This window comes from Humulus lupulus, chromosome 2 (assembly GCF_963169125.1).
Source record: "Humulus lupulus chromosome 2, drHumLupu1.1, whole genome shotgun sequence".
Classification (NCBI taxonomy): Eukaryota; Viridiplantae; Streptophyta; class Magnoliopsida; order Rosales; family Cannabaceae; genus Humulus; species Humulus lupulus.
The window spans coordinates 197,217,929-197,244,287 of record NC_084794.1 but is presented as its reverse complement, the minus strand read 5'-3'; the positions used below and the strand labels follow the sequence as shown (position 1 = coordinate 197,244,287).

Sequence of the window (26,359 nt, the reverse complement as noted above, 5' to 3'; positions counted from 1 at the left end):
CATTTTTGCACACTTTCAGCACACTTGAATTTATTTAAACCACTTTGACTAAGTAAAACGTAATAACTATAGGTTAAACTTATAAAATCCATAACTATTTCTATGAGTTTCCAAATAAATCCCAGCTTTTACCAACTAAGTAAAATTCTGAGACGCTACATGTATGCCTATAGTGGATGACACCATTGAGAGAATAATTGAATATATTTTGATGATAATCTACCGCCTGAGTTAGTGTAGTGTAGTGATATTTTTCCCTTTCAATATTCTTTCATTGGATGGTTTTTAGGATTATTAATTATTATTTTGTGTTAGTGAGATATTGGTAGACACTGGATTTAATTATTTGGAGCGCAGATTGATTAGAAGCTTGTCCCTTGGCGTGTTTATCAATGGGGAGGTAGTACTTTATTTTTGTGAATATTTTTTTAGTATGTATTTATTACTATCATACATGTGATTCTAGTGGAAGACAGTTTTGACTATGAGTAACATTAATTACTTGTAGGTGTTGAATCTAATATGTGAGATGAACACTCGTACAAAGAAGCAAGTATTGCCGGACACCCGATCTTCGTGATATTTGAATACTCGTTTGACGGTGAGGATTATTTTCCATGTTCTACTTGGTATATATGTAGTGTAGACGCTCAGTATTCCGCGCCCATAAAAGAACCAAGCCCCGCGTGCCCAAGCTCACACCCCAGCAGCATCGGCCTCGCGTGGCCTCGCGTCCGAGCGAGGCCCCTGATGTGCGCGCCCGCCTCGCGTCCGAGCGAGGCCCCTGATGCGCGCCCCGTGTCGCGTCCGAGCGAGGCCCCTGATGCGCGCGCCCGCGTCGCGTACGAGCGAGGCCCTTGATGTACGCACCTCGCGTCCGAATGAGGCCCTTGATGCGCGCCCCGCCTCGCGTCTGAGCAAGGCCCTGATGCGCGCGCCCACCTCGCGCCCCGAGCGAACCACACCATCACATGGCCACGCGAGAGGAGGAGGGCCTCATGAGCAGCTAGGGAGCCACGCCATCAATAGGCCTTCCAAGGGGGCCTCACGAAGGAATAGGAGCCACGCCACCTGGTGGCCACGCGAGTGGAGCCATGCACCAAAGGATCCGCACCACCAAGGGGGTCGCAAGGAGGGCGTCTCGCCACGCATCCTTAGACATCCGTCAAGGCCACATGCCTATCACCTAGGCTCGTGGGTGACCTCGGGGTGCTTCAGGCATCTCGTGCCAAGGACCCAAGATCCCCACCTCACGCCACGACCATTACACGCACCAAGGGTCCCATTCCTTACACCTTGAGACCCCTATGCGTAGAGGCTCCAGTACGAGTCGAATGAAACATACTTGTACGATCTAGTACTGAGTACGGACACCAGTGCCAGTGGGAGAGTGGGAGTGTTGGAATAAGAGTGATGGCCCGTACGTCTACGGCCAGGAGTCAGAGTCGACACCACTACCACCTGCGCCACTATGCCTGTCACCACTCATCAGACATGGGTACGGACAAGTAGTGGAGGCATCCTCCTAACACCTGCCCCTGTACTGGATGTACGACCACAACCTCTGAAGCCACTCTCTTGACAGAGTACTTATGTACCCCTTTGGTCCCTAGGACCACCATGTACCCAGGGCCATTAGAGCCTACTATAAAACGAACTTTAACCCCACCTGAAGGGGGGTTGGAAAATTTACTATAGCAAAGGCTTGATAGTGAATGAAAGATTGAATTCTTCATTGTTATTTTGTCATTGTTCTTGAGTTATTACTTAGATTTCTACAGCTTTTTTATTGAGGATCCTTACTTGATATTTTTTTTCCAATTCAACTTAGTTGACGAGTTCTCACCGTCAACATGTAGTTGTTGATTATTATGTTCATTTACCTCGAGTGTGTTCAAAAGCAGTGTGACGACATTTGTATCCATAGCTTATTTTCTAGGAAAGGTAGGTTAGAGTCAGCTCGTAATTTATTCTTCGGACATCTAAAATATTGTTTAAGGGTATACGTTTTGTTAGACTCTTTAGTGTGTTATGTCTAGAATGAGTTATATTAAAATATTATTTTTCTTGTTTATTTCAGTTTAATTAAAATGCAGATTTATATTCCCATTCATAATGAGGAATCACAACATTGGGTCTTGTTTACAGTCCATGTATGTGATGGAGTTGTTGAAATATGTGACTCTTTGCTTCTTGACCGCAAGGAATCATTATCTCGGCCTCTTGTGTTTGTTGTGGTCCATTTAACTTTACTATAAATTGTATTTTTACATTGCATTTTAGTTAGAAGGTGATTTATATTTGGTTAGTTTTAGTTCAGTAATAAATTTTGAATTGTTAATGTTAATTTAGATGCAAAAGCTAGACACTTTACGTGGTGATGAGATGTTAAGCTGCAATCCACCCCTACCTCTATTTTCCACCTTTAAGGATTTTACTAATACTGGAGTTGTCCAACAAAGTAATGGATATGATTGGGTGTCCATGTGATCAATTGGATGGATCGTCGTCATGCTTCTTACTTCAAACACAAGGTTGTAAGTTTCATTACAAATTATTAATTTCAGTTGTTAATATTAATGCTTTACTTCCAATGAAGCTATTGTTAATGTAGTTCAACTTAGATGATGAGAGGTCTCGGGTTGCTGTTGGTATAGTAACAACCATTTACAACCGAAAATGGGAAGAAGTAAAGGCAACAACTATTGCACGATGGTGAAGAATGATTGGTGTTTCAAGTATGAGTTGAATTGTTGATAATCCTTTAATTTTGAGTCGAATGAACTATTGTGCATGTGTTTTCTCAATTTATACATGGTTGGTGGTGTGTTGCGACTCACTACTATAGTTTATTACATTTATTTTTTTTTGTATAATTTGTTGTCAATGGTGAGAAGAGGTAATTTTTAGTAGCCACATGTAAAATTGATTACAGACAACCTTTGCCTTGCCTTTTTAATTATGGTTTTCTCTTAATATGTTTTGAATGGTAATAAAATGTATTTTTTTTATCGAAATTTTACTTTGAATTGGTTCACATGCATATCGAATGAGGCTGACGTTTGGATTACCATGTTGTAGTGAAAGCTAAACAATTGAAAGAGGTAGTATCCAATGCAAATTACAAGTTCATTACATGTGTCAATAAAATTGTGTTAAAAATTATAAATTCTAACATGTTTCTTAATTTAATCTTAGAAATTTTTTTAGATGAGTGGGCAGTTTTATGCTGATGTAATTATGACATTTTTTCCCGATGCTGCGAATTTCGGTTCCCTGAGATCCCATGGCCCAATCCTCTTTGTGTGTCTAATATTTGGTAGTTCTATTCCAGCAATTGTGGTAGGCTCAGGGTTGCTGGAGTGAGTGAACACGAACAAGCCAAGTGTATTTAATGCTAATACTTGGTCTGAATTTGACCATACTTGTCTGATTCTTGTATCGAATTTTTGTTCCTCTGTGAATCCGGGTAAAATATAAGAGGTCATTGATGAGGTCTTGCGTATGTCGATATCAATAATTTTGTCTCTATATGTATAGAACCTAGTATCTGATAAAGCTCTTGCCCCCAACAAGATTGATTTCTCATATAATGCACTGCTATAAATGTCAGTTATACCCGGAGGTAGGTTAATCGATGTTCTGGGTGGGCTCCTGGAGTCAAATACATATATCTTGTAGTTGGTGTAGTATACAGTGTCAACTCCTTCCATTGTGATCCTATAATTTTTTTGTCAATTTTTTATTTTTATTTTTGTCAATTAATCACCAATGTTTTTGTCAGGATATAGTTGAATAAATTAGTGGAATGAGAATTTGATCTAAAGACGTACCTAGAGGAGTATGTACCGATTGTCTCTCGACTCTCTGTGATAGCACATAACCCTTTCAGCTCCCTAGAGAATGGTATAGTATTCAATTTTGTAGCTGTGTTTCCCCCCAAATTCCATTGTTGTAGCTTGGATCCCACATACAAAATTGCCCGCCTGTTGCTTGTTCACCTTATTGGTGTACTCGTACTTTAGAAAGGTTCTAAAGGTCTACGTGTTTCCTCGTCTCTAATATCAAACAACTCCATCTCTTTTCTCTCAGATGTCCATATTGTACATGTGCATGGTATTTTTTTGAGCTCCTTCTTCTTTCTATATTTTATTCTTCATGTACGTAACATGACCTAAAATTCCCATCACTATAGTCCCATGATGTATAGGCAGCTTGTTGACGAAACCCATTACTTGATATAGTTAGGTAATCAGGGTCCAAGTTGTATGATTGCCCTTCTCTTGTTACCGTGATAGTATTGTACAAGTTTTTGCAAATGTATGGCTGTGGGTAAAACACTTGTCAAAACCTACGAGTTCATTTCAAAAAAGTTAACTTGTTATTCATAGGCTCAAAATAAATATTCATTAATGAATTGATGATGCATACCATGTTTTGTATAACGGAATATCGTGCGCATAGTGCCTCCTCTGTAAGAATGAGTGCATGCTCCCCTTGATCATTTGTAAACTGACAATTACGGCCTCTAGGGAATGGTAAAGGTGCGGCATCGACATATTTATCTAGGAATGATCTGGCATGCTGCAAATGTCTTGGAATCTTATTGACAGAAGGGTCATATGCGACTTTCTCATTTGTGATATCGATCTCTCCTGATGTTGATGAGACTTGGCTTAATTGATTTTGTTGTAATGTCACTTGTGACGTCGCATCTCCTGAGAAATTTTTTATAACAACATTAGGATTGACGTCTTTCTCAGCATCCTTGTTATTAAGAAGTGAGTTTTAGTTATGTATTTGGCCATGTTATTTTTCTCTTATTTGTGCCATTGAATTATTTTTATTTTTTTATACTCCGTTACTTTAAGTAATTATTAGAGGAATTGTATGTTATTTATTAATTTTTCCACCTCACTATAATATTTTCACTCAATTAATGATTTTATATTGTTAAAATAAAGATTACTGTACAATTACTGCGTTAATATCCAATGAAATTTTATGGTTTTTTGTTTGACGTTGGGATGCAATATGAGTCAAATTATACTTTTTAATAAAATTTTAAACCATTTTTTATTAAAAATAATGGATTTAATAATGTTTCATAAATTTTGATACTTACCGGTACAATTTCTCTCATAAATTTGATTTAACAAAGAACTATATCTTAATAACTCATTGGTTCATGGTATTATTGTATTGGGAAATTACAATTAGCGAGATTCTTGAAATTTAATATTCTTCTATTTTCTATTTATGAAAAAGAAATTGGTGAGTCCCTTTTTATCTATAATTTTTTTATACATTCCATTTGTTTTTTATTCCTTCAACATCCAGTGTATGGTTCATTTGACATCCCAACAATTTATACAACCTTCTCCAAATGTAGTTTATCGTTCTTCACCTATTTTTGAACACATTTTTAATTAGATATTTATTATTTTATCAAAGGTGAAACATGATAAAAGTTTGCACCGTATTATGTAAAGAAATTAATAACAATTATTATTTGTAATGTGTACTTGTAAAAATGAAAACATTCCACTAAATCCACTTTGTGAAAGTAATTTATTAATTATTTTTGTACAAAATTAAAAAAAAAATACTATCATATTTTATAAACAAATTAATTTCACTCGTTATATCACAAAATTTCTTGACTTCGTTCTTTATATTACGTATTTTGTAACCCCTGCATTGATAATCCTAAAAATTCTTATTAAAGTTATTAAGATTCATAATTATTTCTATTTTTTTCCTTAATGTCCATAATTCTTTATGACGGACATGCAAACCACATAAAAAAAAAATGATTTCTTTAATTCAATACCTGCATCCATGTTTTTGCACCCTCCCAAGCTGGGGCTGAAGATTCATTTAGTGCAAAATGTCTTCATATATGTTGATTGGATTGATAATCACATGACATAGTACATTGTTCATAAATGAATACATTTTTTCTATCAATTTAATAAATTTTTATTTCATCACGTAAAGTGTAGTGGGATATTTCATAAGATAAATCTTCATTTTACACAGAGATGAGGACATATATATGATTTTCTTTATGCACATATTTGCATTAGTCTGTATGTGAGATACCTTGATCAACCGATCAACTTAACAAGATACAACTCAGTTCATATAAAATGGAAAGAAAACAAGTAAGCCACCACATTAAGATTAATTCAAGCCAACAAAGAGTACTATAGAGTTACTCTAACCCAAAAAGATTTGGTTAAGGAAACAATTTTTTTCTTTGGTCGTTTTCTCCTTTGTTTTCAACGCCTGATCGAAGGTAAAAAAAACAAAAACATAGCTTCTACTACTGCTGTGAATAACCATTTCAGTGGAGTAAAAGAATACTATACTTTTATCCAAAAGGACTTTCCCACCAATTTACACTATCTTTGTCTACCCAACTTCCTACATGTGGGTTCATTTCAATATACCCATTCTTCTCCATTTCACTATCGGCATTCTCATATTAAGAACATTCCATATCGATCAAGTGTGTGAACTTTTCAGTACCCCCATCTCCACTACCATATAAATCTTCTTTTGTGTTTTCCGACTGCTCTGACTCTACAATTTTGTCACCCTTCTCCCATTTCATTGGACAAGTGGACTTATTGTGACTTGATTTCTTGCATAGTGTGCACTTGCGTCTTATGCTTGCCTTTGTTCCTGGTATCTTAGCCGTTCCCTTACTTTTCATGAAGTTTGGATCCAACACCTTAAGTTAAGACCCCCTATGTTGGGGAAGCTTCTTTAGTGTGATGTCCACTCCAATGTCAACTGCGTCTTTCAATTTGATACATAGTTTATCAATTTCCACAATAGCTATGTTGTATGTGGAATGGTTGGTCGAGCCAAGGTAAGAAACTTCATTTAGTTTACTCATTATACCCCTAAATCTTCCTTTTTCCTCTGCCCTTTTGTCAACATGTGGTAGAATGTTGTTCCTTTCAGAAGCTGAGTTCTTTTTAGCATGAACTGTCCACCTAGATAAGACTAGTGCCCTATGCATATTAGTAATGTGGAGGTGTTTCATTGCTGCAAAAATATGTCGACACAGTATGCCACATGATAAATAATACTAGCACTCACAAACAAAGAAATCATGTGATGGTGTGACATAATCCTACTCCATTTAGTGGCATACTTGTGGAGCTTAAGAATTTTGGCATTGTCCTAAATGAAAGTACTTTTGACCATGTAGTTCCCTTCCTTTGACATTTGCTTCCTCACTTTGTAGAACATGTTCCTTGTGTAAATGTTTGACAGCTCCTCTTCAATTTGATGTAAATTTGTCTTTCCAAGTTCCGGAGTAGTGTGGAGTGTTGTGGAGTCATCTTTTGCCTCACAGTGTCGAACCAAGGACAAGATCATGTCCACAACCCTTAGAAATTCGTACAACTTCAATTTATTATTAAACTTCTTTTTCAACACCGTGTTAATGCCCTCACTTCATTGAGTGGTGCTCATGCCACAGAAGAAATTGCCCCTAAGAAAAGTTTCTGCCCATTTTTTCTGATCTTCGTATAGATTCGCTGCATACTCAGTGTCTTTTTTTCGAATTCTACTATTAAATCTTCCCACTTTTGCTCGAATTCTTCCTCACTATAGTATTTATACAAAAAATTGCTAAATTGTCTTGCAAATGACGGGTTCTTAACCTTGGACACATCTTTGTTATGTATATGCCAATAGCATAGTCGATGCGAGACCTCAGGCATCGATGATTGCATTGTACCAGAAATCACCTCGTCACCATCAGTAACAACAGTTTTGGGCATTACCCCTCTAATGCATTCCAAGAAAGCTCTAGTTGCCCACATGTAGCTACTGGTGGAATCATTGTCAAGAATTTCAAATCCCAAAATACATGTCCTGTAGTGGTTGTTAATACCCACCCATACTAACAAAGGTTTTCCGTAACTATTAGTCTTGTACGTCGAATCAAATGTTATTACATGTACGCATGTTTCATAGTCTGATCTTGATTTCCCATCGGCCCAGAAAAGATTCAAAAGTTGATTTGATTCATTGTATGAGAATTGCCTGAAGAATCTTGGGTCTGAATCTGCCTTGTGTTCCAAGTACCCTATGGCCCGCCCAGCATCCGACCCATCAAAGTTAACTTTTGAATTCACCGTATTTCGATTATAAAGATCCTTCGACGTAAATGACATCTTCTCGTATCCTCCAACATGATGGGCCATGTAAGATATGACGTGGCAAGTCCTTATGCCAGATTCCTTCATGGACACTGCTTAATGTTCAAAAATGTCAATTTATTAGTTTAAAAGTGTAAAATAAATTAAGTTTTAATTAATATTTTCATGAATTTATTGTGATATTTTTTTTAATTGAAAATATTAACTTTAATTTAATTTATATATATTTTTCAGGAAATAATTTGCATTTGGACATTAATAAAGAGATAGAAGAAAGAAATAGTTAAAACTAAAAAAGATAAATGAAAAAAAATTACATTTTTGAAGTAATATTGCCCAGGCCCGTTTGGCCCAAGCCCAGCGAGCTCCTACTGCCAGCGCGCCAAGTGGTGCCTCCTCCACGCGCCAGCTGTCCGCAAGCTCCTCCTTCAGCCTCCAACAGCCCAAACGTAGCTCCAACGCCTAACACACCTGAAGGCCCAACGTAACCCCCTAGCGGCCCAGCACCTCTTTCAGCCTTCCTCATCAACTCTGAAGGCCCAATCCGAGCCAGGCCCAAGCCTGCCACGCCTGGTACCCTCTCCCAGCCAGCCATCCACGTGTCTCCTCCCCATTGGCTGGGAATGGGTCAAAACCCTCTTGTACCACCAACCACCTTCAACCCATGTTTTGTGGGTATTGGGCCTTGCACATTACTATTTTGAGCTTTAATGCTCATGTTTTTGTGGTATTTTAGAAAAGGGAAAAATGACCATACACCAAAATATCTAGGTTAACATTAATAATAAGATTTGATTTTTCAAAATCATATTTTATTATTAATATTTTAGATTTATTATGTAACCCCCATTTGTTGTTTAGTTTCCTTTTAGTCCTTTTTTTTCTCTATAAACAGGGACTCTTTCCTTCACTTATGGTATGTAATTTTGAGAGTAAAGAAACTATATCAAAATTTCTACTCACTTTCTTCTCGTATTTTCTTCTTAGAAATTTATGAGAATCATGAGCATAATGGTCTAATCTTCTTAGGAAGGTTAAGGATGATTCCATATGCTAGTGATGTTATTTTGCTACTTTGATGTACTATGTTCTTAATGTAATATATTTGAGTTATTTATATTCCTTCATCCTCATCTCTATTTTGTTATCTTTATTTACTTGTGCTAATAGTATATAGGATTAGTCGTGCTCTTTCTATGTGCTTCTAATTAGTAAAAGTAATATTGATACAAAATTTTATGTCTAATCTTCTATTGCATTATTAACCTTGGGTATTTTGTCATTTTTAGATTTTTTATAAGATTAACATTGTGCTCTTAAAGTATGGAACTTTATAACTCAAATGGACTTTTGTTAGAAAAGTATATGGACTTTAATGTTAGATTTTCCAAGTAAATGTTTGGATGTGAACTATTTACTTGTGTATTTTTGTAAATCAAGTAACTAAGTAACTAAACAAGTATATGGATGATTCTTGAAACCTTTCCATTTATCAAACTCTTGATTACATCTTACATTTATTTCACTTATCTCATTTTATCATTTCATCAAAAAGACAACACCAAGATCTCAAACCTCTTTTCATTTACAATTTTATTTATTTATTGTTTCTAACTTTTTTGTGTTATTTTCTACTAATCTTTTGATTTTAGGTTACCTTCTAGTGGATCGACCACCCGATCTATACTACAACCACCGCTTAGTGGTTGTCACGATTTGGGCGTTAAAAAAATTTTGGCGCCGTTACTAGGGAGGTAGTTTTCAAAGGTTTAGTGAAAATTTTACCAAAATGTTAGTAACTTTATTTGTATAAACATTATGTTAGCATAGTCTTTTTTTTTACTTACTAATTTTTATTTAATTTGATTATTATTGTTAAAACAAATAAAAAAGAAAAAAAAAAGACTAACTAAAAATCATAAAAAAATTAGTTATTTATATATATATATTTTCTCTTCATTGTCTTTTTCTTTTTCGGTATAACAAAAAATATATATAAATATTCATATATATATACATATCTATAAAAAAATGTAAAAAATATTTTTATATATATTTATTCTTATTTTCATTTTTATTTTTTCATTTTCCTTTCTTTTGGTTAAAAAAAAAAGAACCATATATTTATATTTATATAAAAAAAAAAATTCTTTTTAGCTAATTCTTACTCCATTTCTCTTTCTTAATTTCTGTTCTATTTTTTTTAGTTTAATACATATTTAAAAAAAAAGATTAAGCTTGCTATTCTATCTTCACTTTAATTCTCTTTTCTTTATTTTATTTTTGTGTTGTTTATTTTGTTGCTTGGTTTAGGCTTTTCTTTTTCTTTGCCTTAGTTTTCCTTAGAATTTATGTTTTCAAAAAAAAAACATAAAATTGCATAAAATTGTTCATGAAATTTCAATCTTAAAACACTTAGTATTGGGAACAATTGTGTAACATTAGAAATGGTAGCAACCGATATTGTTCTGTCTAGAAAGATTGGTTGTTAAATAAGGTTTGTGATAGCGTTACCCTCCACACTTACTTGGGAACCTCAGGGAGTTCTATCTAGGCAAGTGTAGGTCTAAAGTGGTTCCTTGGCAACCTTCCCAATCGGCCTGGGAACATTTCGAGCATCTACCTTTGCATTATTACATTGTTGAACTTATTACTATAAGAAAACCAAGCTTGTTCTGTCAAAATAAGCAATTTCACTCTGCTTAAAGGTTGTTTGGTCGAAAAGGTTGACTTATGATCCACCATACTTACTCAGTAACCTCGGGGCGTTCTAGTAAGGCATTAGAGATCACCCAAAAACCTCCAAATCTACCTGGGAACAAGTTTAACAAAATAAAATAAAGCCATAAAATAAATCTAATTCTAATTTTCAAGAGTGGATGTATCATCACGAAACTTCGAGTGACACTTCTTCCAATTCATCTGCCACTCCTTTCGAAACCCCTTCCCCCAATCTTGCTTCTCCACAAACTTTAGTTGACAATAATCCATTCGCAATGGCTTGCAATGATGAAATCCAACCAAGAACTCTCAATGAGTATCTCCATCCTACTCGCACTTCCACGCCTTCATGCATTATCTTCCCTCCTAATATGTCCGCATTAGACTTTAAACCTGGCGTGATTCAACTCTTGCCCACATTTCATGGAATGGAAAAGGAAAGCCTATACGTGCATATCAGAGAATTCGAGGAGGTAGTAGCCACGTTCTATAACCGAGCTGAAAATGTCGATTCTGTGCGACTGAAGTTCTTCCCTTTCTCCTTGAAGGACAAAGCCAAAAGTTGGTTATACCCATTGAGACCTAGGTCTATTGGAACATGGGAGGAGATTACCAAATCTTTCTTTCTGAAACACTTCCCCAGCCATAAGAACAACAGTCTAAAATGACATATTTCCACATTTTCCCAAAAGGACAATGAAACGTTCTAGCAAGTTTGGGAAAGATTCAAAGATATGTTGAATCAGTGTTCGCACCATGGCTATGAGAACTAGCATTTGGTCAGTTACTTCTATGAAGGGCTCACGAGTCGTGAGCGCCAGTTTGTAGAAATGCTATGTAATGGTGAATTCCTTGAAAAAGAGGCAGAAGATGCTCTTGAATATCTCGAAGAAACCACGAAAAAGTCTCACACCTGGACTGGTCCAAGTGCTACTGATAGCACCAACCGACACAAACCATCTGGGATCTATTAACTTTGAGAAGAGGATAGTGTTAAGGCCCAACTCGAAGCTTTGAAAAAGCAGTTTGAGGTCTTAATGATGAAAAATGGCCAAAAATCGCACATGATCGCTCAAGCGGAACTACAAGAACCTTGTTTTGTTTGTGGAGGGATGGAGCACTTAGCTAAGGACTGCTTAGCTTTTAATGAAATGAGGGGGGATTATGAGGAGCAATGCAATGCCTTATGGGCATATAACAAGGCATTCTCCCATACGTACAACCCTAGTTGGAGAAACCACCCGAATTTCAGTTGGAGAGATTCCAACCAAGCTCAATCATTTGGAGGCCAGTGGAGAAATGAGCAACAAGTTCAACCATCAAAGGTGTATTCTGCACCTCAATAAAATTCTCATCCACAATGAAATTCTCTCGAGAATACTCTTCATTCATTCATAGAGGAACAATCCAAACAAAATCGCCAAATGATGGAAGAAATCAAGGAAATGAAATGTCAATTTTCAAAATTGACTGAATCCTTAGCCATTCCTAAAAAAAGGCAAACTTCCTTCCCAACCGAAATTCAATGTGTAAGGCCAACACATGGCCCAATCTTCAATTCAAGGAAGTAAATTCCATCACGACTAGAAGTGGTAAAACTTTGCAAGACCCACCCATAAAATCCAACACTCCCAGTACTCCAAAAGTCATTTTTGAAAATCCACCACTCAATGCCACTCCAAAGGTACCATCTCCCCAGGCTTTGAAACCTGTTTGGGAAACTTCCTGATAACCGAGCTGAAATCCTTGAGCACTTGACACAAGTGAAGATTAATCTTCCTTTGCTTCACATCATAAAACAAGTCCCCTCTTATGCCAAAATCATTAAGGATCTATGCACTGCAAAAAGGAAGCACCATGTCAAGAAAACTGCTTTCTTGACTAAGCAAGTGAGTGCGGTGATTGAACAAAAGGCACCGCCGAAATAAAAAGATCCCGGTTGTCCCACCATTTCTTGCCAAATTGGGACCCATGAAGTCAGCCAGGCCTTACTTGATCTTGGCGCGAGTGTAAATCTCATGCCTTACTCTGTATACTCGCAACTCGGTCTTGGAGAAATGAATCCAACATCTGTTGTGCTACAGCTTGCTGACCGCTCCACCAAAAAGCCTAGGGGTATTGTCGAGGATGTTTTAGTTCAAATTGAAAAATTCTATTACCCCGTGGATTTTCTTATTCTTGATACCCAATCTGTGGTAAACATGGAGTGTAAAATTCCTATTATCCTTGGAAGACCATTCCTTGATACAACAAATGCTTTGATCAATAATCGGAATGGTCTAATGAAGATATAGTTTGGAAACATGACTCTTGATGTCAATATATTCCACATCGGGAAACAACCCCGTGAAGATGATGAATGCTATCAAACATTCATGATTGACTCTTTAATTCCCGAGGAGGTTCAATTGCGAAGCAACTTCGATAATCTTAATGAACTCCTCCTTCTGTCTGACAATGAAAGTCCCAGTTGTATTGAGTCTACTCTTGCAATATCAGATCGCAAAGACTCACGCAATAGAAGGACTCAGTTTTGGCAACCTCGCTTTAAAGAGCTACCTCATGAGAGGGCACCGCCGAAAACTTCAGCCGAAGATGTTCCAATTGTTCAATTGACCCAACTTCCCGATGGTTTGAAACATGTCTTCTTGGGAGACGGTGAAACCTTTCCAATTATCATCTCATCCAACCTTCAAAATTCTCAAGAATTGCAATTACTCGAGCTACTGCGAATGCATAAATTTGCAATAGGTTGGGCGTTTGCTGATATCAAACGTATTAGCCCTTTAATTTGCTCCCATCGAATCAGTCTGGAGGACGAGGCTATCACTCAAAGAGACCCTCAAAGGCGACTAAACCCCACAATGAAAGAAGTTGTAAAAAATGAAGTTTTGAAATTGCTAGACACTAGTATTATTTACCCAGTAGCTGATAGCAAATGGGTCAGTCCTACTCAAGTCGTGCCTAAGAAATCTGGTGTCACCATTATCCAAAACAAAAAAGGGGTCCTTGTCCCCACAAAAACGGTGACGGGGTGACGCATGTGCTTTGATTATAGAAAATTAAATGCCACCTCCCGCAAAGATCATTTTCTACTCCCATTCATTGATCAAATCCTTGAACGTGTAGCTGGTCATCCTTTCTATTTCTTTCTTGATGGCTATTCTGGATATTATCAAATTGAGATTGCATTAGAGGATCAAGATAAGATCACTTTCACTTGTCCCTTTGGCATTTTTGCTTTCCGGCTTATGCCATTTGGCTTTTGTAACGCACCAGCTACTTTCGAAAGATGCATTATGAGCATCTTTAGTGACATGATTGAAAAATCAATGAAAGTTTTTATGGATGACCTAACCATTTTTGGAAACTCCTTTGAGATATGTCTTCTTCATCTTGAAGCTGTTTTAAAACGATGCATTGAGAAAGGACTTGTGCTCAATTGGGAGAAATGCCACTTCATGGTATCTTCTGGCATTGTCTTAGGCCACATTGTTTCTGAAAAAGGAATTGAGGTTGATCAATCCAAAGTCGACCTTATCTCCAACCTGCCTACTCCTAAGACTGTCAAAGACGTTAGGTCATTCCTTGGTCATGCTGGTTTCTATAGGAGGTTCATACAAAAAATTTCAATGACTGCTCGTCCACTAAGCAACCTCCTAGCCAAATATGCCTATTTTGAATGGACAACTAAGTGTGAGGAATCATTCTGAACGCCTTTCAATTCACTTACTTTCGCTCCCATCATTCAGTCACCCAATTGGAGTCTTCCTTTCAAGATGTGTGACGCCAGCAACTTTGTTGTGGGAGCTGTGCTAGGACAATGAAGGGAGGGGAAACCCTTTGTTGTCTATTATGCAAGCCGAACTCTCAATAGTGCTCAAATGAACTATTCCACTACTGAAAAAGAGTTGCTTGATGTTGTCTTTGCCCTTGACAAATTCCGATCTTATTTGATTGGATCACCTATTATGATCCTCACAGATCACTCCACCCTTAAGTATCTCCTTTCCAAAAAGGATGCTAAGGCGCGATTAATACGGTGGATCCTTCTCCTGCAAGAATTTGATATAACGATCAAAGATAAGAAAGGTGTTGAAAATGTCATCACGGACCACTTGCCCCGAGTTGAATTCAGCGATCCCGCTAATGGTCCACCTATTCATGATGATTTCCCTGATGAAAAATTGCTTTCTGTTGCTAAGTTTCCGTGGTATTCTCACATTGTAAACTACTTAGTAACAGGTGAACTCCCATCTGAATGGAGTTCACCAGACAAACGCAAATTTCTGGTCTAAGTGCGCAATTTCTTTTGGGATGACCATACTTATTCAAGTATTGCCTCGACCAAATCATGCGAAGATGCATCCACAACGATGAGCTGTGTAGTGTGCTGAATTTTTTCCACAATGATGCTTGTGGTGGTCACTTTTCTGTGAAGAAAACCATTGCAAAAATCTTACAATGCAGTCTTTACTGGCCCACTTTGTTCAATGAAACCAATGATTTCTGTTGTTCTTGTATAAGGTACCAAAAGTTAGGATCATTATCCCGTCGGCACATGATGCCCTTGAACCCAATTCTTATTATCGAAATATCTGATTGTTGGGGGATAGACTTTATGGGACCATTTCCACCTTCTTTTGGCTACCTTTACATTCTTCTCGCTGTGGATTATGTTTCCAAATAGATCGAGGTCGTACCATGTCGAACCAATGATAACGCTACAGTTGTCAAATTCTTGAAAGAAAATGTGTTATCAAGGTTCGGTACTCCTCGCGCTATCATCAGTGATCAAGGCACTCATTTTTGCAACAGATCCTTTGAGGCTCTTATGTGCAAGTACGATGTACTTCATAATGTTGCAAATTCCTATCATCCACAGATTAATGGTCAAGTTGAGTTAGCCAATAGGGAGATAAAGCACATTATGGAAAAGACGATAAATCCTGACCGCAAAGATTGGTCTACACGTCTTCTAGCCACTCTTTGGGCATACCGCACTGCTTTCAAACCCCCTCTTGGGATGTCTCCCTATTGGCTTGTCTTTGGAAAAGCCTGTCATTTACCTGTCGAGCTCGAGCATAAAGCGTATTGGGCTATCAAAGCCCCAAATTTTGATCTGAATGCCGCATGTATCATTCGCAAACTTCACTTGTCCAAAATTGAGGAGTTGAGAAACGATGCATATGACAATTCCAGGATTTATAAAGCGAAATTGAAAATCGCTCACGATAAAAAAATCCCGTGAAAACACTTTAAGCCAAATCAGAAAGTGCATATGTATGATTCTCGATTGCACTTGCACCCTGATAAACTGCGATCGCGATGGACTAGTCCATTTGTAGTGAAGCAAGCATTTCCAAACAACTCTGTTGAGGTCGAGGACCCAAACGATGGGAGAATTTTTTGAGTCAATGGCCAAAGACTGAAGCATTAAATTGAGAGTGTGAGTCATGTTGACGAGGTCCTTCTTAAGGACCCACTTTATACACTCTGAAGTTTTGAATGGCTTGTTTGTTTGTTCTTGTTATTTTTTTTTTATTCTTATCTTTATTTTTCTGCCTTTCTTTTATTTTTGTATGTTTTTCGTTTTTTGTATTTTTTGTGTTTTGGGGTATTGTTATCAGGCTATTTATGCTCTCGCCTCATGGACATGGTCATCATCCAGGTGTTCTCTTTCCTTACCATTTTCATTGATTATTCATTTTGACATTGAGGACATTGTTTGATTTTTGGTTGGGGGTGGTGAGCATGCATTAGCTTTCATTTGGAAAATCTTATTGTTGTGTTGTGTCATTAGCATTCATTTGTAAAACATTATTGTCTTGTTGAATTTTTAAGTCAAATTTTCTCAAAATTATCCAAGCATGAGTATAACTTGTTAGTTTGAGTCAGTTCTTACAATGTTTAGCTATTAAGAAGTGATTTTCAGAGTTCTTTTGTGCACTTTCCAAACATGTGATAAATTGGTTGTTAACACAAATAGTTGAGAAAATTTTCATGTTTAAAGTTTTTCATTTCTTAGTGAGTTGTGAGAGTTGAGAAAACAACTTTTTGAACTTTTATTGATCATTTGAGTTGGTAAAGTCGCATCTTTGGAATTTAAAACATGACATTTACTAGATGGATATTTTTCATAGAAGAATGAGTCTTTGTAACAAAGTCTAAATTTGTGCTCTATTTATTGTATTTTATTTGTAATTTCCTTTTTATTTTTGTGTTGCCTCTTGTCAAAAAAAATATATATATAGAAAAATAGAAAAAAAAATGAAAAAAATGATGATGATAAAAAAAATATATTAATAATAAATGAAAAAAAAGAGAGAATAAGAGCAACATTTTCTTCTATTATTTTGTAGTTGTTAAAAAAAAAATTCTATTATTATTATTTTGTGTAATTGTATTCGAAAAAAAAAAACAAATTATTATCATTATAGCTCCTTTTCTTATTTATCATTTCTAGTTAGTTGTCATTTTGTTCTTTGAGCTTTCTCATGTAAATCCCAAAGGTTGTTTATCATTTGAATTCCAATAAGTTGATTTGCCTATCTTGTGATCAATACTTGTTCAAATTGATTGTCCTAAAAAGTTTATCTTTTCTCATTTGAGCGTAAACTATTACATTTCCAACTCTAAGAGTGTCATTCTTCCCATACAAATACTTTCAATGCCCGTGAGGAATTTGGAGTTGAGACCTTTATACTTTTGAGATTTTTAGATACTATTTGTGTTATGACTTGCGATAAAAAAAAATGAATATGGTTTGGTGCACACACACACAACTCTGGAATTGCAACTGAAGTAGCTTAGATAGTAATTTCTGACTTCTTTCTGATACTTTGAAAATGCCTAGATGATTTTGCTTGGTTTGACTTGATTATTCAATTTGACAATTTTTTTTTCGCTTGAATTGCTAGGGACAAGCAATAAGCTAGTTGGAGGATGTGATTAATGCTCAAAAATGTCAATTTATTAGTTTTAAAGTGTAAAATAAATTAAGTTTTAATTAATATTTTCATGAATTTATTGTAATATTTTTTTAATTGAAATATTAACTTTAATTTAATTTATATATATTTTTCAGGAAATAATTTGCATTTGGACATTAATAAAGAGATAGAAGAAAGAAATAGTTAAAACTGAAAAAGATAAATGAAAAAAATGACATTTTTGAAGTAATATTGCCCAGGCCCGTTTGGCCCAAGCCCAGCGAGCGCCAAGTGGCGCCTCCTCCGCGCGCTAACACACCTGAAGGCCCAACGTAACCCCCTAGCGGCCCAGCACCTCTTTCAGCCTTCCTCATCAACTCTGAAGGCCCAATCCGAGCCAGGCCCAAGCCTGCCACGCCTGGTACCCTCTCCCAGCCAGCCATCCACGTGTCTCCTCCCCATTGGCTGGGAATGGGTCAAAACCCTCTTGTACCACCAACCACCTTCAACCCATGTTTTGTGGGTATTGGGCCTTGCACATTACTATTTTGAGCTTTAATGCTCATGTTTTTGTGGTATTTTAGAAAAGGGAAAAATGACCATACACCAAAATATCTAGGTTAACATTAATAATAAGATTTGATTTTTCAAAATCATATTTTATTATTAATATTTTAGATTTATTATGTAACCCCCATTTGTTGTTTAGTTTCCTTTTAGTCCTTTTTTTTCTCTATAAACAGGGACTCTTTCCTTCACTTATGGTATGTAATTTTGAGAGTAAAGAAACTATATCAAAATTTCTACTCACTTTCTTCTCGTATTTTCTTCTTAGAAATTTATGAGAATCATGAGCATAATGGTCTAATCTTCTTAGGAAGGTTAGGGATGATTCCATATGCTAGTGATGTTATTTTGCTACTTTGATGTACTATGTTCTTAATGTAATATATTTGAGTTATTTATATTCCTTCATCCTCATCTCTATTTTGTTATCTTTATTTACTTGTGCTAATAGTATATAGGATTAGTCGTGCTCTTTCTATGTGCTTCTAATTAGTAAAAGTAATATTGATACAAAATTTTATGGCTAATCTTCTATTGCATTATTGCCCTTGGGTATTTTGTCATTTTTAGATTTTTCATAAGATTAACATTGTGCTCTTAAAGTAATGAACGTTATAACTCAAATGGACTTTTGTTAGAAAAGAATATGGACTTTAATGTTAGATTTTCCATGTAAATGTTGGGATGTCAACTATTTACTTATGTAATTTTGTAAATCAAGTAATTAAATAACTAAACAAGCATATGGATTATTCTTGAAACATTTCCATTTCTCAAACTCTTGATTACATCTTACATTTATTTCACTTATCTCATTTTATCATTTCATCAAAAAGAAAACACCAAAATCTCAAACCTCTTTTCATTTACAATTTTATTTATTTCTTGTTACTAACTTTTTTGTGTTATTTTCTACTAATCTTTTGGTTTTAGGTTACCTCATTGTGGATCGACCGCCCGATCTATACTACAACCACGCTTAGTGGTTGTCACAATTTGGGCGTTAAATAGGCACTGCTATATTTAGATAACCTAGAGGCACCACCCGAGATGAACAGAGAAATTGTTTTTCCTTCTCCAAAGCCACCGCGTGTGAATGGATTGATATAAACTCCCTGCATATCCATTTCATATTACCACGAACAAAGTTCATTCTAAAACAAACCTTACACCCCACACGAGTTATGGGCTTTGACTCCCTTTGTCTATCAGGCCGCCCACAATGAATTTCACACCTTCTTCCTTGCCTTGTGCAAACCCACTCGCATTCTCTAATTTCTCCATGACTATTTCTCCTGATGTGACTTTTTCGAAGACTGAATCCAATCACTTTGGCATTTTTGTAAATGAATTATTCTGAAATGTCAAGGGATTCAAACACATGTCCTACCAGTTTCTCTTTACATAACGATAAGGGGCTACCATATTGTCCAAACTCCCCGAAAATGCAATCTTCATTCCCTTCTCTTTCACTATTTTCTGTATTTCTCCCAGTCCTAGTATAACCGTCGAGTTCAATTTCTTTGGTTGTGTCCTCATCTTCAATTGTTTCTTCATGGATAGCAAACTGAGCATCACTGAAATAGTAATCCTCCTAGTCTTCTTCACTGTGGTTGTCAATCCTGTTCAAATTCCAAAATCTTGTTCAAACGTATATATCTTCTACATCCTACCCATAGCCAAAGGCTGCTTTCATTCAACACACATCACTGACTAACAACAACTGCCTGTGAGCACTGCATACATAAATAGGGACAATTATTATGGTTTATCTATCAAGTGTTGAGGGTTTCCTTCCACATAAAATCTACGGTTAATGACATTGTCATTTGTTTCTTATATATTTTCCTAAATTTCACTGTTCCAAAACCTCTTCTCTGTCCCAGTTGGCCTATTTATAATATCATTCCAATGAAGGAAGCACATCTCAAATTTTTCACAAATAAATCTTTTTGTAAATTGTTCGTAAGTTTGTTAATTCACCATTGTAATTTTCATAAAAATCACTTTAAGGTTATCTTCCTTATTAACGACAATCACTCAGTGAAAATATAACAACTTGGGCTAGCTAATGGTGCTACCAAAGGTGACCATTGTAGGCCCACCAAGTTACTTTACACGCCTAGATCCTTAAATTTAACAAGTCGTTATGCTATATTGGGCCTCATTTCCAATTTTTCCAAAAGTTTATGTCTTTTTAAAAATAAAAAATCAACCAAAGCCAAACTATGACTTAGTGGGCCACCACTCTCCCAAATTTGGGTTGTCATGTCCATTACATATGTAATTTGGGGCCCAATAATTCTATTGTTCTGTATTAACGACAACTTCTTTAAACATACAACTTTTAAAAACATACTTCACTTAAATAACATTTCACCACTTTCTGCAAATCTAAGGATAATATTGAACTCTTTCAAATAAAAATGTTAAAGCAAGAAAATAGTAATATTCATGGTGGAAATTAGATTGTGTGCCCAGTTTTTCAGTGTGTTATATATTTTTACCCATATATCAACTTTGTTTTATTTATACCCAGTTTTTTAATCAGATTTCCCATAATACCCTTTTATAAAAGTTAAGTTCTCTCCATTTTTTCCCACGTTTCCTCTCCTTCGTTCTGTTTTCAAAGTATTCATTCCGAGCCCCCCCGATCACCAACCCTTGCTTTCTCTCTGCCGAGCCCCCCCGATCCCCAACCCTTGCTTTCTCTCTGCCGAGCCCCCCCCCCCGATCACCATCTTCAACATTCCTCTGTTTCCAGCTTCGAAACTCACCCAGCATTCTAACGGCAACGCCAGAGCCCACGGCAACGCCAGAGCCCATTGCTTGAAGTTGTTGTCCAAGTACAGACCTGTTCTTCTTTTTTCAAGGACACAGTCGTTCTTCTGTCTTGATTTTGTTTCTTTTGAGGTTTGTTTGTTTCTTTCTCTCCATTGGTTTGATGAAAGTTTCATTAATTTTTGTATGAATAATTTATGTTCTTATATGGTGTTTTTATTGTTTGTTTTGATGAAAGTCATCATTGTCTGAGCCGCTCACCCTGTGCAATTGATTGTTGAAGCTTGATTTTCTTTAGGTATGCAAATGAGTTTTGTTTAATTCTTTACACCCCATATGTTTGATGAAAGTTCTATTAAATTTTGTATGTATATTTCATGCTCTTATATAGTTTATCTTGTAGTTAGGTATGTAAAATAAGTTGTTTAATATGTGGCACTCCATTTGTTTGATGAAATTCCTCATTAAAACATCAAATGAAAAATTTCCATTCTTATCTGGTGTTTTCATTGCTTGTGTTTATTTTGATGAAAATACTCATTGATGTTCATTTTTTTTAATAAATTTTTTCTTGGTTTTGTATTATGTATACACATTTATGTGTATGGAAATGTATAGGAGTAGTACTAATCATTTGTGTCTTTGATGAAAAAACAAAATATCAATAGATAAATTGATGTTTCTATCGTAAACTCCTAAGTAGTGTTTTTAAGGGTAGAACGAGATATGTGACTAATAAACTGAATAATATTGAGCTAAATAGAATTATTAGCTAAGTTTGAGCATTAGAAAGAGTGAGTTAGAGTGTTTTTAGCACCAATTACACATTTTCTTAAACGAACTGCACTAAAGGAATGTTATAATACAAATGAAGAATACATCCAAAGTCTTGAAAGCTTACCCCAGAACCATTGCATAAAACCATTGCATCTGTTTGTTTGTTCTTCTTATCCTGAGATGTTAAAAACTATAGTCAGAAATACTACAAGAAGAAATTTGAGAAAATTTCATCACTATTTAGTATGCATCTTTGTAAAATTACCAAGGATATGCTTCCGGCCATCCTTCGCTTGTAGAAGTGCTTTTCTCATAATAGGTAAAGTAATTCCAGCCACCTAGAAAAATATGGTCAAGTGTTACTTCTTGTTATTACATACACATGACCAGTGTGAGAATACATCAAAATTGCATAATTTAGGCTTTTATATTGAGAGAATTATTGGAATAGAACAATAGGATGAATATTGACTAACCTTAATGTCCATCTGAAAAGCAGTTACACCATCTTCATTTCCTGCGACCTGTAATCGTTGAATTATTGGCTACATTCCACTTGTAAAGTTTGGATCCTACTAACAGTCACAGGCTTTATAAACTTATATTTATTAGAACATTTTCCGATGAGTTTAAGTAAGTTTAAATATAGCATACAAGTTCAATAGAAATTTAAACAACACTTCAGCAAAAGACCTTAAAATCCATATCTCCAGAGGCATCTTCAGATCCAGTTATGTCTGGTAGAATAATTGGACTACCATCGCCACCAAATTCTTTAGTGTCCAGAACCAAACCCATCGCTATGAACAAGCAACAAAGATAGCTTTCTTCATATTTTGTGATCGTGAAGAGGAAGCAACAAAGCTAGCTTTCTCCTTTTTTTGAATTGGTTGAGAAGAAGAAGAAGCAGCAATAGCTTTCTTCTTCTTTCTATTTTGAGATGGTGAAGAAGATTTTCCTTTCATCTTTTAGTCTATCACTTGCATTGACTTGAATAGTAGTAGTAGTAGAAGAACTAGTACTAAAAACTATCCTACAAGTAGGTATTTTTCAAGTTATATTAAAAAATTTGTTTCTGAAATTTTTTAAGGTCCATATTACCTGTTTAGATTCTGTAAATAGATTTATTTAGGTGAAGCCTAGTTGAGTAAAGTTGAATGTATAAACATTTTAAATGTTAGTTAGCATTTCAATAAAGAATAGTTTAAGGGGGAAAAAGAGCGAGCATTCTCTATAAAATCGTAAGGATGAATACCAATTTTTAAAAGAAAAAAATTTGCAAATCGAAATGAAAAGAAACAAATTGAATGTCAAGTAGAAAATCATACCAGATTTGAGTAAAGGATTTGAAAGGCATTATAGAAGGTCTGATCTGTCCATCAATATGGTCAGATACATGGTGGGATTAGATTTTGGACCATAAAAGTCCATTGCTTTTTGCTAGTTCTTTCCAGCAACAGATGCATACTACTTGCCCCATAAGAGACTGTTGCCTTCACATTTACCAAAGTTTCTTTTCTTGTGACCTGTCTCTATAAACTTCAAACTACAATCCCTCTGGTAGCAGGCTAGCTAAATATAAGCATATGCAGTCTTTTGTTTGTCTAATTCTTCTAGTGATTCATACGCAGACAATGCCTCTCTAATGGCATCATTAGCTAGCCTTGTAAAATAAATATTGAACTTCTAAATTGGGCAATGAGTTTCAAAATACAGAAATTGAAATTCTGAAAAGCTCATTTTCTTGTAAAAGGGCAATCAAAGTTGAGTGGCTAAAAAGTTAAGCGATTAATATGAGACAGAGTTTTTAAACCTTTATGCTTTATCGGTTGTGTTTTAGATTTTTAGCCAAGATTTTTTCATTTTAAGTTTTGTAGTTTACATTTTGAAGAGTTGTAGTTTAGATTTTAAGCGTTGCAGTTTACATTTTAAAAGGACATGATTTGGAATTTAAGTGTTGTAGTTTAAATTTTAAGCATTATTTTAAATTTAAACCACTAAGCTTTAAATTTAAACAATGAGGTTTAAAATTTAAACCACTTGCCTTAAAATTTAAACCACAAGCCTTAAATGACTTAAAATAAGATCAACTAAACTTAAATGGCATCAAAATTTAATTCCCAAGGTTTAAGTTTTAATCCTTTAGGCTTACATCATAAAAATACTCATTTAATCTATATATTGTAATGTGTGTATCTAATACAAAATCTTTATAATTTTAAAACAAATGGCTTAAAATTTAAACCACAATTTATAAATTTGAACCATAAGGCTTAAATGGCATCAAATTTAAACTACAATATATAAATTTTATGCATTTAGGCTTAAATTATAGATCAAGTATATTTAAACCTCTAGTTTTGAAATTTTAACTACTAAGCTTTAAATTTAAACCACAAGACTTAAAATTTAAACCACTTTCCTTAAGCACATATTTTTTATAATGCCTATAAAGCGTGACATACACATTTACTAAGATCCTAATGTACACGATGACTCTTCTCAAGTGCATTTGTCTGCCATGTAGGTATACCAATAAAAATTTTCTTTCATCCATATTTAACTAATAAAGCTAACAAACACAAAAAAAAAATTAGTTAGTAGAGATTCAACCTAGCTAATTGAAAAGATAATTAGATTCAATATTGATCAGTTATGAATACCTTATACGTTTTGATTGTCCAAAGTACTTATTTTCTTGTTTCTTTGCCTCGAAAATCATTAACTACCAAAAACAAAAATTAAAAGCATTAGCACGTTAATGCAGAATTTAGTTAATAAAAGCTTATGCAAATATCTCAAGCAATAAAGGAAGAAAACAAAGAATTGCATTTTTCTCATGTTTCTGCAATTGTGTATAGTCTCTTTGAGTTTTTCTTTGTCAAGAAATTGAAGTATGAAAAACACAAGCTAGTTCTCATCTTTACATTGACCTATTCTAGTCTTACTAATAAAAAGCTCTGCAGTAAAAGAACAAAATCAAAAACTAAACAGAACCATGTTTGAAATTTAAGCTATCACAGCTTTTAATATATGCAAAAGACATCTTGAAATCAACAGTTACTAAACCAAAATCATAAATTAATAAACAAATACTAAACAAAAATTGTCATCTCAAGACAAATTTAAGTGTCAAGAGACAACATTACGAAAAGACTATTATAACATATTTATTTGAACCACAATTTGATAATTTTTTATCCATCAAGCCTTAATTATAAATTAAGACCACTTAATCCACAATATTTTTAATTTAAACCACTAAGATTTAAATGTATACCACAAGGCTTAAAATTTAAACCACTTGCCTGAAAATTTAAACCACAAGACTTGGATAGCTCAAAACATGAGCCTAATGGTTTAAAATTTAGGCAACAATTTACAATTTTTTTATGCTTTTAAGCTTAAATTATAAACCTTGTATCTTTAAACCCCTAGGTTTGAAATTTAAACAAAAGGCTTGAAATTAGAACTTCTTGCCTTAAAATTTAAACCCCTAATCTTAAATGGCATCCAAATTTAATTCTCAAAGTTTAAGTTATAATCATTTAGCCTTATATCATAAACATTGTCTTTTTAACCATTATGTTTAAACTTTAAACCAACACCGTCTAAATTTAAAATTCTACCCTTAAAATTTGAAACATATTTTTTTTCTTGGTTAAAAATTTAGACCCCAAGTTGTGTTTGGCAAAAATATTTTGAACCTTAAGGCTAAATATCATCAAATTTTGATCCACAAAGCTAAATATCATCAATTTATGATCCATAATTTATGAATTTTTATCCATTCAGCTCTATTCATAATCAAAGCATCTTTTACCCTCAATGTTATTAATTTTAAACAATTACGCTTTAAATTTAAACCCCTAAGGTTTAAATTTATACCGCTTGCCTAAATCTTTAAACCACAATCTAAAAGGCATCAAATTTTGATCCACAAAGCTGAATGGTATATAATTTTTATTCATTAACCTTTCTTAATAATCCAAGTTTCTTTAAACCACAATAGTTTAAGTTTAAACCAGTGAGCTTTAAATTTAAACTCCTAAGCTTTAAATTTAAACCATTTGTCTAGAAATTTAAACCAGAAAGCAATTGGCATCAAATTTTAAACCACAAGGCTAAATGACACCAAATTTTAATCACAATTTATAAATTTTTATGCATTAAGCTCTATTTATAATCCAAGCCTCTTTAAACCACAACCTTTTAAATTTAAACCCCTATTTTTAGATTTAAACCAATTGCTTAAAAAATTTGAACCACAAGACTAAATGCATCAAATTTTGATTTACAAGGCTAAATAGTATCAATTTTTGAACCATTATTTATAAATTTTTATCCATTAATCTCTATTTATAATCCAAGTTTCTTTAAACCAAAATGTTTTAAATT

At 34.8% G+C, this 26,359-nt stretch overlaps 1 long non-coding RNA gene and 1 other non-coding gene across 2 annotated transcripts; both read right to left on the bottom strand.

Moving 5' to 3' along the window:
* Nucleotides 1-11,560: 11,560 nt before the first annotated feature.
* On the bottom strand, nucleotides 11,561-11,667 carry LOC133820305 (small nucleolar RNA R71). The gene has a single exon (XR_009886723.1). It is a non-coding gene; the product is annotated as a small nucleolar RNA R71 (small nucleolar RNA).
* A 10,559-nt stretch (nucleotides 11,668-22,226) lies between these two features.
* On the bottom strand, nucleotides 22,227-22,752 carry LOC133816484 (uncharacterized). Its single transcript, XR_009885283.1, has 3 exons — nucleotides 22,655-22,752; nucleotides 22,438-22,485; nucleotides 22,227-22,299 (listed from the first exon to the last, which is right to left on the bottom strand). It is a non-coding gene; the product is annotated as an uncharacterized LOC133816484 (long non-coding RNA).
* Nucleotides 22,753-26,359: the final 3,607 nt, after the last annotated feature.